Here is a 15,554-nt window from a genome sequence, read left to right as displayed (position 1 = left end):
GGTTAGGCCACATCTGGAGTATTGCATTTGGTTCTGGTCGCCCCCGTTACAGGAAGGGTGTGGGGAGCTTCGGAGGGGGTGCAGGAGAGGTTCACCGGGATGCTGCCCGGATTGGAGGGCATGAGCAATAAGGAGAAGTCGGACAGACTTGGGTTGTTCTCTCCGGACCGGCGGAGGCTGAGGGGAGACCTGATAGAGGTTCGTTAGAGGCACAGATAGAGTAGACAGCTGGAATCTTCCCCAGGGTGGACATGTCTAATACCAGAGGACATGCGTTTAAGGCGAGAGGGGGGAAGTTCAGAGGAGATGTGTGGGGTGAGTTTTATTTTGACACAGGGAACGGTGGGTGCCTGGAATGTGCTGCCAGGGGTGGGGGTGGAGGCAGATACGATCGAGGGGTTTAAGAGGATGTTAGACAGGCCCATGGATGTGCAGGGAATGGAGGATTCATAGATCACTACAGCAGAGAAACAGCCCCATCCAGTCCATGCTGAGCTGATCTTCTGCCTAGACCCATCTACCTGCACCCGGATCATATCCTCCAAACCCCTCCCATCCACGCACAAAGAATATTACAGCACAGTGCAGGCCCTTCGGCCCACAATGTTGTGCCGACATTTTATCCTGCTCTGAGATCTATCTAACCCTTCCCTCCCACATCGCCCCCCATTTCTCTATCATTCATGTGTCTATCTAGGAGTCTCTTAAATGTCCCTGATGTATCTGCCCCCACCACCTCTGCCGGCAGTGCGTTCCACACACCCACCACTCTCTGTGTAAAAAAACTTACCCGACATCCCCCTTATACCTTCCTCCAATCACCTTAAAATTATGCCCCCTCGTGTTAGCCATTGTCGCCCTGGGAAAAAGTCTCTGACTGTCCACTCGATCTGTGCCTCTTGTACACCTCTATCAAGTCACCTCTCATCCTCCTCCTCCTCTCCAAAGAGAAAAGCCCCAGCTCGCTCAACCTCTCCTCATAAGACATGCTCTCCAATCCAGGCAGCATCCTGGTAAATCTCCTCTGCACCCTCTCTAAAGCTCCCACATCCTTCCTATAATGAGGCGACCAGAACTGAACACAATACTCCAAGTGTGGTCTGACCAGAGTTCTATAGAGCTGCAACATCACCTCGCGGCTCTTGAACTCAATCCCCCGACTAATGAAGGCCAACACTCCATACGCCTTCTTAACAACCCTATCGACCTGCGCGGCAACTCTGAGGGATCAATGGATGTGCAGCCCAAGATCCCTCTGTTCCTCCACACTGCTGAGAGTCCTGCCATTAACCTTGTATTCTGCCTTCAAATTCGATCTCCCGAAGTGTATCACTTCACACTTATCCGGGCTGAACTTCACCTGCCACTTCTCAGCCCAGCTCTGCATCCTATCAATGTCCTGTTGTAACCTACAGCAACCTTCTACACTATCCACAACACCACCAACCTTTGTATCATCAGCAAACGCACTAACCCACCCTTCCACATCCTCATCCAAGTCATTTATAAAAATCACAAAGAGCAGAGGTCCCAGAACAGATCCCTGCAGAACACCACTGGTCACCGACCTCCAGGCAGAATACGCTCCATCTACCACCACCCTCTGTCTTCTACGGGCGAGCCAATTCTGAATCCACACAGCCAGGTTTCCCTGGATCCCATGCCTCCTGACTTTCTGAATGAGCCTTCCATGAGGAACCTCATCAAACACCTTACTGAAATCCATGTACACCACACCCACTGCTCTACCTTCATCAATGTGCTTTGTCACATCCTCAAAGAATTCAATCAGGCTCGTGAGGCGCGACCTGCCCCTCACAAAGCCATGCTGACTGTCCCTAATCAGCCTGTGCTTCTCCAAATGCCCAGAAATCCTATCTCTTCTCCAGTAATTTGCCCAAAACTGAAGTAAGACTCGCTGGTCTGTAATTCCCAGGGTTTCCCTACTCCCTTTCTTAAACAAAGGAACAACATTTGCCACCCTCCAATCACCTGGCACTACTCCTGTGGCCAGTGAGGACGCAAAGATCATCGCCAAAGGCGCAGCAATCTCTTCCCTCGCTTCCCGTAATATCCTTGGATATTAAAGTGAGGGTAGGACCAAATCAGGGATAAATAAGGAAACATCTGCCTGGAGTCAGAAGAGGTAGGGGAGGTCCTTAATGAATACTTTGCTTCAGTATTCACCAGAGACAGACACGTTAATATTTGAGGATGGCGTACAACAGGCTGATATACTACGGCATGTCAACATGAGGAAATAGGATATGCTGGAACTTTTGAAAAACATTGGGACAGATAAGTCACCCGGGCCGGACGGGATATATCCAAGGTTGTTGTCCAATGTTGCAGCTCTACAGAACTCCGGTCAGACCACACTTGGAGTATTGTGTTCAGTTCTGGTCGCCTCATTATAGGAAGGATGCGGAAGCTTTAGAGAGGATGCAGAGGAGATTTACCAGGATGCTGCCTGGATTGGAGAGCATGTCTTATGAGGAGAGGTTGAGCGAGCTGGGGCTTTTCTCTTAGGAGAGGAGAAGGATGAGAGGTGACTTGATAGAGGTGTACAAGAGGCGCAGATCGAGTGGACAGTCAGAGACCTTTTCCCAGGGCGACAACGGCTAACACGAGGGGACTTGATTTTAAGGTGATTGGAGGAAGGTATAAGGGGGGTGTCAGGGGTAAGTTTTTTTACACAGGGAGTGGTGGGTGTGTGGGACGCACTGCTGGCAGAGGTGGTGGGGGCAGATACATTAGAGACACTTAAGAGACTCATAGATAGATACATGAATGATGGAGAAATGGGGGGCGATGTGGGAGGGAAGGGTTAGATAGATCTCAGAGCAGGATAAAATGTCGGCACAACATCGTGGGCAGAAGGGCCTGTACTGTGCTGTAATGTTCCATGTTCTATCCCATCCCGCCCGTATCTGTGCAAACTCCTCTTAAACATTACAAATGAACCTGCACCCACCACTTCTGCTGGCAGCTCGTTCTACACTCGCACCTCCCTCTGAGTGAGGAAGCTCCCCCTCAGATTCCCCTAAAATGTTTCACCTCTCACCCTGAACCCATGTCCTCTGGTTCCAGTCTCGCCCGACCCGAGGGGGAAAAGCCTGCATGCATTCACCCGATCTCTACCCCTCATGATGCTGTACACCTCCACAAGGTCTCCCCTCATTCTCCTGCACTCCAGGGGAATAAAATCCTGACCTTCTCAACCTTTCCCCATAGGAAGGGATATGGACATTGTGTCGGTGGAAGGGACTCGTGTAGTTAGACTTTTAATTAGTAGTTTAATTAGCGGGTGGGCTGGAGAGCCTGTTCCTCTGCTGTGTTCCTTCTGACAGTGTGGCTCTCTCCCTCTCTCTCTCTCTCTCTGAATGGGGAGGGGCAGGGACACAGAGCGGTTTGGAGCGGTGAGAAGATGCAGCCGGCGCACCGCCAGCCCTGGCAGATTTACGGCAAACTGCACCTCAGCAGAACGTCAAACAGAGGGCAGGAAACCTCGCGTCTCTCCCCACATCGTCTGGGGTGACAGACCGGTGAACCGCACCGACCACACACACACACACACACACACACACACTGCCTGTAACGTCTACGTACTCCGGAGTCACACAGGACAGAAACAGGCCCTTCTGCCCAATAGGTCCATGCCGTCTTTCTGAGTCCCATCTCCCTCTGAACTTTTCCTAGCCACGGACCTGTCCAAGTTCTTTTGCAATCTACCTCGTCGTGGCCCTTGCACCTCATTCTCTGTAACCGTGACACTTTATTCTGCATTCTGTTAGTGCTTTTCCCTGTACTGCCTCCATGTACTGATGAAGTGAAATGATCTGTATGGATGGCATGCAAAACAAAGTTTTTCACTGTACCTCAGTACATGTGATAATAATAAACTGATTTACCGATTTAATTGTACCCACCCCTACCACTCCCTATTGCATACACCACACTGCAATAAAGTTGCCCATCAGGTCCCCTTTAAATTGGTTTATTATTGTCACTTGTACCAAGGTGCAGTGGAAAAACTTGTCTTGCAAACCAATCGTACAGATCAATTCATTACACAGTACATCAAGATAGTACGGGGGCATCAAGATAGTATAAGATAAGAACAATAACAAAATGTAGAGTAAAATGTCACAGCTACAGGGAAGTGCAGTGCAGGCAGACAGACAATAAGGTGCAAGGTCACAACAAGGTAGATCGTGAGGTCAGAGTCCATCTCATCGTATTAGGGAACCGTTCAATCGTCTTAACACAGTGGGGCAGAAGCTGTCCTTGAGCCTGGTGGGACGTGCCCTCAGGTTCCTGTATCTTCTGCCTGATGGGAGAGGGGAGAAGAGAGAATGTCCCGGGTGGGTGGGGTCTTTGATTATGCCGGCTGCTTCACCGAGGCAGCGAGAGGTATAGACAGTTCCCCGTGACCCATCTCCCTGCACCCAGACCATATCCCTCCATCCCCCTCCCATCCACGTACCCATCCAAACTTCTCATAGACGCAGCTCTGCAAAACTCTGGTTAGACCACACTTGGAGCACTGTGTCCAGTTCTGGTCGCCTCATTACAGGAAGGATGTGGAAATGTTGGAAAGGGTGCAGAGGAGATTTACCAGGATGCTGCCTGGTTTAGAGAAGTTTATGCATTATGAGGAGAGGAGGAGGATGAGGGGAGACATGATAGAGGTGTACAAAATATTAAGAGGAATAGATAGAGTGGACAGCCGGCGCCTCTTTCCCAGGGCACCAATGCTCAATACAAGAGGGCATGGCTTTAAAGTAATGGGTGGGAAGTTCAAGGGAGATATCGGAGGAAGGTTTTTTACCCAGAGAGTGGTTGGGGCAGGGAATGTGCTGCCTGGGGCGGTGGTGGAGGCAGGTACAATGGTCAAATTCAAGAGATTACTGGATAAGCACACGGAGGTATTTAAAATAGAGGGATATGTGGGAGGAAGGGGTTAGATAGGAAGGGGTGAGGTTTAAGGGTCGGCACAACATTGTGGGCTGAAGGGCCTGTGTTGTGCTGTACTGTTCTATGTTCTGTGTTTAAATGTTACAGTTGAACCCACACATACCACTTCTGCTGGCAGCTCGTTCCACACTCTGAGTGAAGATGTTCCCCCCTCAAAGGGGACCCGAGGGGCGACTTTATCACACAGAGGGTGGTGGGTATATGGATTGAACTGCCAGAGAGGGTGGTAGGGGTGGGTACAATTAAATCAGTAGATTGGTCTATTATTGTTACATGTACCGAGGTACGGTGAAGAACTTTGTTTTGCATGCCATCCATACAGATCATTTCATCCCATCAGTGCATCGAGGTAGTACAAGGGAGAGCAATACAGAATGCAGAGTAAAGTGTCACAGCCACAGAGAAAGTGCAGTGCAGGCAGACAATAAGGTGCTAGGGCCACGACGAGGTTGAAGGAGAGAGGGGAGAGATTGTCTTGCATACCGTTCATACAGTTTGATTCATTACACAGTGCATTGAGATACCCTCTCACTGTAAACCTGTGCCCTCGAGTTTTAGACTCCCCTACCCTGGGGGGAGAGAGACTATAACCGGCCACCTTATCTACACCCCCCATGGTTTTTATAAACCTCTATAAGGTTCCCCCACCCCCTCAGCCTCCTTCGCTCCAGGGGAAACAGTCCCGGCCTGTCCGGTCTCTCCTTGTAACTCAAAACATCGGTGACATCCCCTGAATCTTTCCTGCCCCCTCTCCGGCTCGATCCCACCCTTCCTACAGCTGGGGCGGCCGGAACCGCACGCGGTGCTCCAAGCGCGGTCTCACCAATGTCTTGTACAGCTGTGATGGGACATCCCGACTCCTGTACTCAGTGCCCCGACCGGTGAAGGTCATCATGCCAAACACCCTTTTCACCACCCTGTCTACCTGTGACGCCACTTTCAGGGAACTGTGTATCTGTACCCAGAGGTCCCTCTGTTCTACAACTCTCACTGCCATTCACTGTGAAAGTCCTGCCCTGGTCTGTCTTCCCAAAACGCAACCCCTCGCACTTGTCAGAGTTAAACTGCATCTGCCACTCCTCGGCCCACTTCCCCAGCCGATCGAGGACCCCATTGTAACCTTGGACACCACCTTCCCCACCCACCACACCACCAATTTTAGCATCATCTGCAGACCTACTGACCACGCCAGCTACATTGTCACCCACATCGTGGAGGGAGAACAGGGGACCCAGCTCCAATCCCCAAGGCACACCACTGGTCACAGGCCTCCAGTCTGAAGACCATTTCCACCTACTCTACTCCCTGTACACCCACGACTGCGTGGCCAGATTCTGCTCTAACTCCATCTACAAGTTTGCAGATGACACCACCTTTGTCGGCCGTATCTCAAATAACAATGAGTCAGGGTACAGGAAGGAGATAGAGAGCTTAGTGACATGATGTCAGGACAACAACCTTTCCCTCAATGTCATCAAAAGAGCTGGTCATTGACTTCAGGAAAGGGGGCCGTGTACATGCTCCTGTCTACACTAACGGTGCTGAGGTCAAAAGGCTTAAGAGCTTCAAGATCGCAGAAGTGAACATCACCAACAGCCTGTCCTGGTCAAATCACGCAGATGCCAAGGCCAAGAAGGCTCACCAGCGCCTCTACTTCCTCAGGAGGCTGAATAAATTTGGTCTGTCCCCTCTGACACTCACCAACTTTTATCGATGCACCATAGAAAGCATCCTATCCGGATGCATCACAGCTTGGGACGGCAACTGCTCTGCCCGGGACCGCAAGAAACCACAGAGTTGTGGACACAGCCCAGCGCATCACGGACACCAGCCTCCCCTACACTTCTCGCTGCCTCGGTAAAGCAGCCAACATAATCAAAAGACCCCCCCCCCCCACCCCGGACATTCTCTCTTCTCCCATCGGGCAGAAGATACAGGACCCTGAAAGCACGTACCACCAGGCTCAAGGACAGTTTTTATCCCGCTGTTATAAGACTATTGAATGGTCCCCTAATACAATAAGACGGACTCAGACTCACAATCTACCTCGTCGTGGCCCTTGCACCTTATTTTCTGCCTGCACTGCACTTTCTCTGTAAATGTAACACTATACTGTGAAGGCAGGCATGGTAGTGTCACGGTTAGCGTAATAAAATGCATCTTTTTGCGTAGAGTGTTCTGGGGGCAGCCCACAAGTGTTGCCACGCTTCCGGCCCCGACATAGCACGCCCGCAACTTCCTAACCCGTACGTCTTTGGAATGTGGGAGGAAACCGGAGCACCCGGAGGAAACCCACACAGACACGGGGAGAATGTACAAACTCCTTACAGACAGCGGCCGGAATTGAACCCGGGTCGCTGGCGCCGTAATAGCTTTACGCTAACCAATGCACTACCATGCCTGCCTGCGCACATTCACCCTGTCTATGCCCCTCGTGGGTTTATACTCCTCTGTAAGGTCACCCCTACGCTCCAAGGAATAAAGTCCCAACCTGCCCCGACCTCTCTCCGTAACTCAGTGCCTCGAGTCCCGGCAACGTCCTCGTAAATCTCCCTCTGCGCTCTTTACCAGCTCAATGGCATCTTTCCCACAGGAAGGCGACCAGAACTGAACGCAGTGCTCCAAGTGCTGCCTCACCAACGATCTGTATAACTGCAACATAACCGTCCTGACTCCTGTACTCAGTGCCCCCGAGTCGTGGCAACATCCCTCTGCACTACTTCTAGCTTAAGGTAGTGTAGCAGTTGGTGTAACGTTTTACAGTGCCAGCGACCCAGGTTCAATTCCCGCCGCTGTCTGTAAGGAGCTTGTACGTTCTCCCCGTGTCTGCGTGGGTTTCCTCCGGGTGCTCCAGTTTCCTCCCACATTCCAAAGATGTACGGGTTAGGAAGTTGTGGGCGTGCTATGTTGGCGCCAGAAGTGTGGCGACACTTGCGGGCTGCCCCCAGGACACTCTACGCAAAAGATGCATTTCACTGTGTGTTTCGATGTGACTAATAAAGAAATCTAATAGCATCTTTCCCACAGCAGGGCACACAGTACTCCAATTGCAGCCTCACTGACGTCTCGTACAGCTGTGACGGCACGTCCCAGCTCCTGTACTCGGTGCCCCCTGACCAGCGAAGGCCAGCGTGCCAGACACCTTCTTCGCACCCACCCACCCACCCCCCTTGTCTACCTGCGTCTCCGGCTTCAGGGGACGTTCCTGAACACCACGGGCAGCGGCAATCCGGAACGGTACGGGCACACGACTCTCCGACGTGGAGGGACCCTAGCCTGCACTCCCGGTGCACTGGGCAAGCAAGCAAAGTGCACTCACACCCAGACCGCTTGCGTCAGGAGGACGCGATAAATAGGCGTGGGTGTGAATGCAAGAGCATTCCCCCCCCCCCCACCTCATTTATAAAGAAAGAGAAAACAATTGCAAAAGGCAAGAACAAAAAGATACAACGGGTGGGGTGGGGATAATGAGCTGTAAAACCGGTTTGGAAGGTAAAGATCGGAAACTCTGGCTCCCAGAGTAGGAAGGTAGAGGGACGGATTGTTTCTTGTGTGGCTGAGAGAGGCGGGGAAAAATAAATTAAAAAAAGGTGTTGGTTTATTATTGTCACTTGTACCGAGGTCCAGTGGAAAACTTGTCTTACAAACCGATCGTACAGGTCAATTCATTACACAGTGCAGTTACATTGAGGCGGTACAGGGTGCATTGAGGTGGTGGGTATCACGGCTTGGGACGGCAACTGCTCTGCCCGGGACCGCAAGAAACCGCAGAGAGTTGTGGACACAGCCCAGCGCGTCACGGACACCAGCCTCCCCTCCGCGGACTCTGTCTTTACCTCTCGCTGCCTCGGTGAAGCAGCCGGCATAATCAAAGACCCCACCCACCCGGGACATTCTCTCTTCTCCCCTCTCCCATCGGGCAGAAGATACAGGAGCCTGAGGGCACGTACCACCAGGCTCAAGGACAGCTTCTACCCCACTGTGATAAGACTATTGAATGGTTCCCTTATACGATGAGATGGACTCTGACCTCACGATCTACCTTGTTGTGACCTTGCACCTTATTGCACTGCACTTTCTCTGTAGCTGTGACACTTTACTCCGTATTCTGTTGTTGTTTTTACCTGTACTGCCTCAATGTAACTGCACTGTGTCATGAATTGACCTGTACAATCGGTTTGTAGGACAAGTTTTTCACTGGACCTCGGTACGTAACAATAACAAACTAATACCAATTCTGTTATTGCCTTTCCCTTGTACTACCTCGATGTACTGCTGTGGTGAAATGATCTGTACGGACGGCTTGCAAAACAAAGACCCCACCCACCCCGGACATTCTCTCTTCTCCCCTCTCCCATTGGGCAGAAGATACAGGAACCTGAGGGCACGTACCACCAGGCTCAAGGACAGCTTGTACCCCTCTGATAAGACCTCTCCCTTTTCTGATGAGATGGACCCCACCCTGCAGGGATCCAGGACACGTACAGCAGGGGCGTCTCCGTGGGCGGGAGCAATGGAGTTGCATGGGTGCCGGGAATCAGCATACCGCTCCGACTGGTGGGGGTACAGAGGTCCAGTGGAAAACTTGTCTTGCATACTGATCACACGGATCAATTCATTACACAGTGCATCGAGGCAGTACAGGGTAAAAACAATAACAGAATGCAGAGTAAAGTGTCACAGCTACAGGGAAAGTGTAGTGCAGGCAGACAATAAGGTGCAAGGACACAACAAGGTAGATCGTGAGGTCAGAGTCCATCTCATTGTATAAGGAACCGTTCAGTAGTCTTATCACAGTGGGGTAGAAGCTGTCCTTGAGCCTGGTGGGACGTGCCCTCAGGCTCCTGTATCTTCTGCCTGATGGGAGAGGGGAGAAGAGAGAATGTCCCGGGTGGGTGAGGTCTTTGATTATGCGGCCGCTTCATCAAGAGTCCAAGGAGGGGAGGCTGGTGTCCGTGACACGCTGGGCTGTGTCCACAACTCTGTGGTTTCTTGTGGTCCCGGGCAGAGCAGTTGCCGTCCCAAGCCGCGATACACCCAGATAGGATGCTTTCTACGGTGCATCGATAAAAGTTGGTGAAGGTCAAAGGGGCCATGCCGAATTTCTTTAGCCTCCTGAGGAAGCAGAGGTGCTGGTGAGCTTTCTCGGCCGTGGCGTCCACGTGGTTGGACCAGGACAGGCTGTTGGTGATGTTCACTCCCAGGAACTTGAAGCTCTCAACCCTCTTGACCTCAGCACCGTTGATGCAGACGGGTGCATGTACACCGCCCCTTTTCCTGAAGTCAACGACCAGCTCTTTTGTTTAGCTGACATTGAGGGAAAGGTTGTTGTCATGACACCATTCTACTGAGCTCTCTATCTCCCTCCTGTACCCTGACTCATCGCTGTTTGAGATACAGCCCACTACGGCGGTATCATCTGCAAACTTGTAGATGGAGTTAGAGCAGAATCTGGCCACACAGTCATGAGTGTATAGGGAGTAGAGTATGGAGCTGAGGATGCAGCCTTGTGGGGCACCATTGCTGAGGACAACTGTGCCGGAGGGGTTACATGGAGAGGTTGGCCAGGCTAGGTCTTTATTCCTTGGAACGTTGGAGAACGAGGGGACAACCTCATAGAAGTGCTTAAAATTACGAAGGGCGTGGATACGGTGGACGGTAACAGTCTTTTCCCCAGGGTCGGGGAGTCTGAAACTCGGGGGGGGGGGCGTAGGGCTAGGGTGAGAGGGGCAAGGTTTAAAAGGGACCTGAGGGGCAACTCTTCCCACGCAGAGGGTGGTGAGTGTGTGGAAAGAGCTGCCCGAGGAAGTGGGTGAGGCAGGTTCAACAGTGTCGTTTCAGAAGCACTTGGATAGATATATGGGAGGAGCGAGGCTTGGAGGGATTTGGGCCAAACGCAGGAAATTGGGACTATCCGGGCCAGCACGGACTGATTGGGCTGAAGGGCCTGTATCCATGCTGGATTGCTCGATGACTCTAAACGGCAGGGGCCCTGGGGGGGAGCGTCGCGGGACGGAGGGACGGCGGGGTGCAGGTAAACAGCGTCGCGGGACGAAGGGACCGCGGGGTACAGGTACACGGTTCCCCGAGAGTGGCGTCACAGGTAGACAGGGCGGTGAAGAAGGTGTTCGGCACGCTGGCCTTCACCGGTCAGGGGGCACCGAGACCAGGAGTCGGGACGTCCCGTCACAGCTGTACAAGACGTCGGCGAGGCCGCACTTGGAGTACCGCGCGAGGTCCCGGTCGCCCCAGCTGTAGGAAGGGTGGGATTGAGCCGGGAGAGGGTGCAGGAAAGATTCACGGGGATGTCACCGGGGTTTGAGTTATAAGGAGAGACCGGACAGGCCAGGACTGTTTTCCCCGGAGCGAAGGAGGCTGGGGGGGTTGGGGGAACCTTATCGAGGTTTATCAAACCACGTGGGGCGTAGATAAGGTAGACGGTCACAAGTCTCTCTCCCCCCAGGGTAGGGGAGTCTAAAACTAGAGGGCACAGGTTTATGGTGAGAGGGGGAGAGATTTAAAGGGGCAACTTCTTCACCCAGAGGGTGGTCCGTACGTGGAACGAGCTGCCAGAGGGAGTGGGTGAGGCAGGTACATTAACAACACTCGGACAGGTCTGTGGATGGGAAAGGTTTGGAGGGATAGGGGGCCAAACGCTGGGAGATGGGACCGGCTCAAGAAGGTCAGCGCGGATGAGTTGGGCCCATTTCTAATCCGGAGGGCTGTATGAATCAGCTGCCTGCAGTCACCAGGATGCAGTGGGCAGGATTCCCATCACACGGATCAGGAGAGAGAGCCAGAGAGGCAATATCACCTGACCAAAAGATGCAAATGACACCCCCCCCACCCGACAAACAATAAATGCAACCTTGCAGTTAGTCCCAAATCACATCAAACGCAAATGCTTTCCCCCCCACCTTTCCATATAGAATAAGGAACTTCAACAATAAACCATCGCAAAGCAGTTGCATCTCGATAATAAATGCAAGCAATGCCCCCATGCAGAAAAATGCAAGGTATTCTGATACGAATTCCCCCTTCCCACAAGATCAAGCAAGCAACGCAGCGGTGAATAATTCACCATGCAAGCAATGCATTTGCCGAGCCAACACACTGAGACGAAATTTTATTCAACAAACGCCTTCTCTCCGATGTAGAAATAATGAAAGCAAAGAAACTTGCCACACAAGATAACCGCAAGAGCAACAGCAACCTGCAAATAATTTACATGTAATGCCCACCCAATGCAAACAAAAAAATGAAAGTGCCCATGCAGAAATCATGGATGCAAAAAGCTGTGCATAGCAACGCAACCCTGCAAATGATTTGGACGCAGGAATTGACGCCCATGTCCAAAGAAGATATCAGATTTAGAAAATACCTCCATGCGGAAGTGACAGAATTTAAAGACCCTCAGCAGGGAATGCCGGCAGCCCCACTTTTGCAAGCAACGTCAGCGATAAAATGCAAACGGGAGTGAATGTCATTTTGAATCAGACTGAAGAAGGAATCCTCCCATGCAGAAACAACAGATGCAAGTAACTGGCACCGTGCACAGTCATAAATGCAAGCGGGCCGTTACTTGCATCAGCAACGCTCTCCACTCGCAAAGAGGTAAAAAAAATACAACGGGAAAAATGTCATTTAAGTTAAAAAACTGAAATACAAATCTTCCCATGCAGGAACAACAGATGCAAGTGACTGCACCCATGCAAAGTACTAAATGCAAGTGGGGGACCTGGGCAGGCAATACTTCCTCCCCCCCATGCAAGGGGTAAAAATGCAATGTGAAGAATATCATTTGAAATAAAAATTGTATGTGCAAATTGAAATATACCGACCTTTGCATGCAGAAAACCACAGATGCAAGTGACTGCAACCATGCAAAGTAATAAATGCAAGTGGGGGGGGGGACCTGGGCGGGCAATTGCTTCCTTCCTCCCCCACCATGCAAGGGGTAAAAATGCAATGGGAAGAATTCCATTTAAATTAACAACTGAAATACAAACCTTTCCATGCAGGAACAACAGATGCAAATAACTGCACCCCTGCAAAGTAATAAATGCAAGTGGGGGGGGACTTGGCGAGCAATGCCTCCCCCCTCCCCTTATGCAAGGGGTAAATGCAATGGGAATAATGTCATTGAACTAAAATTGAATGTGCAATTTGTAATATATGGACCTTTGCATGCAGAAAACCACAGATGCAAGTGACTGCACTGTGCAAAGTACTAAATGCAAGTGTAGGGGACCTGGGCAGGCAATGCTTCCTTCCCCCCCCCATGCAAGGGGTAAAAATGCAATGGGAAGTATGTCATTTGAACTAAAAATTGTATGTGCAAATCGAAATATATGGACCTTTGCATGCAGAAAACCACAGATGCAAGTGACTGCAACAGTGCAATGTAATGAATGCAAGTGGGGGGGACACAGAGCGAGCAATGCCTCCCCCCCTCCCCTTATGCAAGGGGTAAAAAAAGTGCAATGGGAAGAAAGTTCATTTGAAACAAAAATTGAATGTGCAAATTGAAATATACGGATCTTTGCATGCAGAAAACCACAGATGCAAGTGACTGCAACCATGCAAAGTAATAAATGCAAGTGGAGGAGGGAACCCTGGGCGGCAATGCTTCCTTCCCCCCCCCCCCATGCAAGGGGTAAAAATGCAATGGGAAGTATGTCATTTGAACTAAAATTGTATGTGCAAATCGAAATATATGACCTTTGCATGCAGAAAACCACAGGATGCAAGTGACTGCAACCGTGCAATGTAATGAATGCAAGTGGGGGGGGGGGTCAACCAATGCCAGCAGCAGCAACACAACAACAACAAAAAAGGGAATCAGATGCAGGGGATGTCACCGGGTGCAGGCGCTAGTTGAATGCAAGTCACACCCTGGGCAATACGGTCCGATGCAAAAGTGGGGGGGGACACAAGGGCGTCGGTGGCTCACCTGCTGGCCTCGGCGGGGGCCGCAGGTGCGCTGCTCGGGCTCAGGGCTCGGGGGCTGGGGCTGCAGCACCTCCTCCCCGGGGGAAGCTCCGCCCTCCTGCGCCGCCGCGGCTGCTCTGAGAGGCGGGACGCCGCCGAGCCGACGGATAAGGCTGGCCCCGCCCACCCGCGCCCGTTCCGACCAATCCGCCGGCGGCCCTGTCGGTGACCGACGCGGGATCGTACCCAATCAGAGGAGATGGGAGGCGGGAGGTTTTTTCCCCTCCGACTGAACTACCCCACCCCCCGCCCGTTCCGACCAATCCGCCGCGGGTCTTGCAGAGAGCGACGCGGGAGCGGCCCAATCAGAGGAGGATGGGCGGTTTTTCCCACCCGCTGACCAACCCCACCCCCTCCCGTTCCGACCAATCCGCCGGCGGCCTTGCGGTGAGCGACGCGGGATCGGCCCAATCAGAGGAGGTGGGAGGTGGGGGGATGTTTTGATCCCTCCGCAGTCCAAGGCCCACCCCCTACACGTTCAGACCAATCCGCCGGCGCTCTTGCGGTGAGCGACGCGGGAATGACCCAATAAAAAGAGGCGGGAGGAGGGATGTTCCCCCCGCTGACCAATTGGCGCTGTTGTGAGAGGCGGACGCCGCGGAGGCGACGGAAAGAGAGGCTACGCCCACCCTTCCCGTTCTGACCAATCCGCCAGCGGGACAGCGGTGAGCGACGCAGAATGACCCAATCAGAGGAGGCGAGAGGCGGGAGGTTCCCCGCTGACCAATTAGCGCTGAGGAGCGGGACTGGCGCGAAGGCTACGGCCCTATCGGACGCCGCGCCCGCTCGGCCCGTTGCCACGGACGACGGCTCCAGCCAATGGGTTGCGGGGTAGGGCGAAGTGGTAGGCGGGGCTTGTGGGAGAGCTGACCCAATCAGAACGCGGGCCCGGAGGGCGGCGCTTCGCGATTGGAGGGGAGGCAGAGCCAAGCGACGGCGAGGCGGGCCTTTCCGCTTGATTGACGGGCACCTCGACCACTCGTAGCCCGGAATATCAGATTGACAGGGGGGTGGGGGATATTTCAGCCAATTGATGTTGGTTTATTATTGTCACTGTGCCCAGGTGCAGTGGAAAACTTGTCTGCAAACCGATCGTACAGGTCAATCATTACACAGTGCAGTTACATTGAGGTGGTACAGGGCGCCTTGAGGTAGTACAGGGTGCATCCAGGTAGTACAAAGTGCATCGAGGTGGGGCAGGGTGCATTGAGGTGGTACAGGGTGCATTGAGGTAGCACAGGCGCATTGAGGTGGTACAGGGCGCATTGAGGCGGTACAGGGCGCATCCAGGTAGTACTAAGTGCATCGAAGTGGGGCAGGGTGCATCGAGGTGGTACAGGGTGCATCGAGGTGGTACAGGGTGCATTGAGAGGATACAGGGCGCATTGAGGAGGTAGTTCAGGGTGCATTGTGGCGGTACAGGCTGCATTGAGGTGGTACAGAGTGCATTGAGGTAGTACAGGGCGCATTGAGGTAGTACAGGGTGCATCCAGGTAGTACAAAGTGCATTCAGTTGGTGCAGGGGCATCGAGGTGGTACAGGGCGCATCGAGGTGGTACAGGGTGTATGGAGGTGGTACACAGGGC

The 15,554-nt window shown here is 52.6% G+C and overlaps 1 protein-coding gene across 1 annotated transcript in view; it reads right to left on the bottom strand.

Moving 5' to 3' along the window:
• The window catches only part of LOC127567202 (myosin-10), a gene marked incomplete at its 3' end in the record, with an annotated part of 31,329 nt that extends 23,049 nt beyond the window's left edge, over positions 1-8,280 (bottom strand). The window contains exon 1 of the mRNA XM_052009889.1: positions 8,156-8,280. The remainder of the gene's footprint in view (positions 1-8,155) is intronic.
• Positions 8,281-15,554: the final 7,274 nt, after the last annotated feature.

Source organism: Pristis pectinata, unplaced genomic scaffold, assembly GCF_009764475.1.
Source record: "Pristis pectinata isolate sPriPec2 unplaced genomic scaffold, sPriPec2.1.pri scaffold_189_arrow_ctg1, whole genome shotgun sequence".
Classification (NCBI taxonomy): domain Eukaryota; kingdom Metazoa; phylum Chordata; class Chondrichthyes; order Rhinopristiformes; family Pristidae; genus Pristis; species Pristis pectinata.
This window is presented reverse-complemented; position numbering and strand designations above follow the sequence as displayed.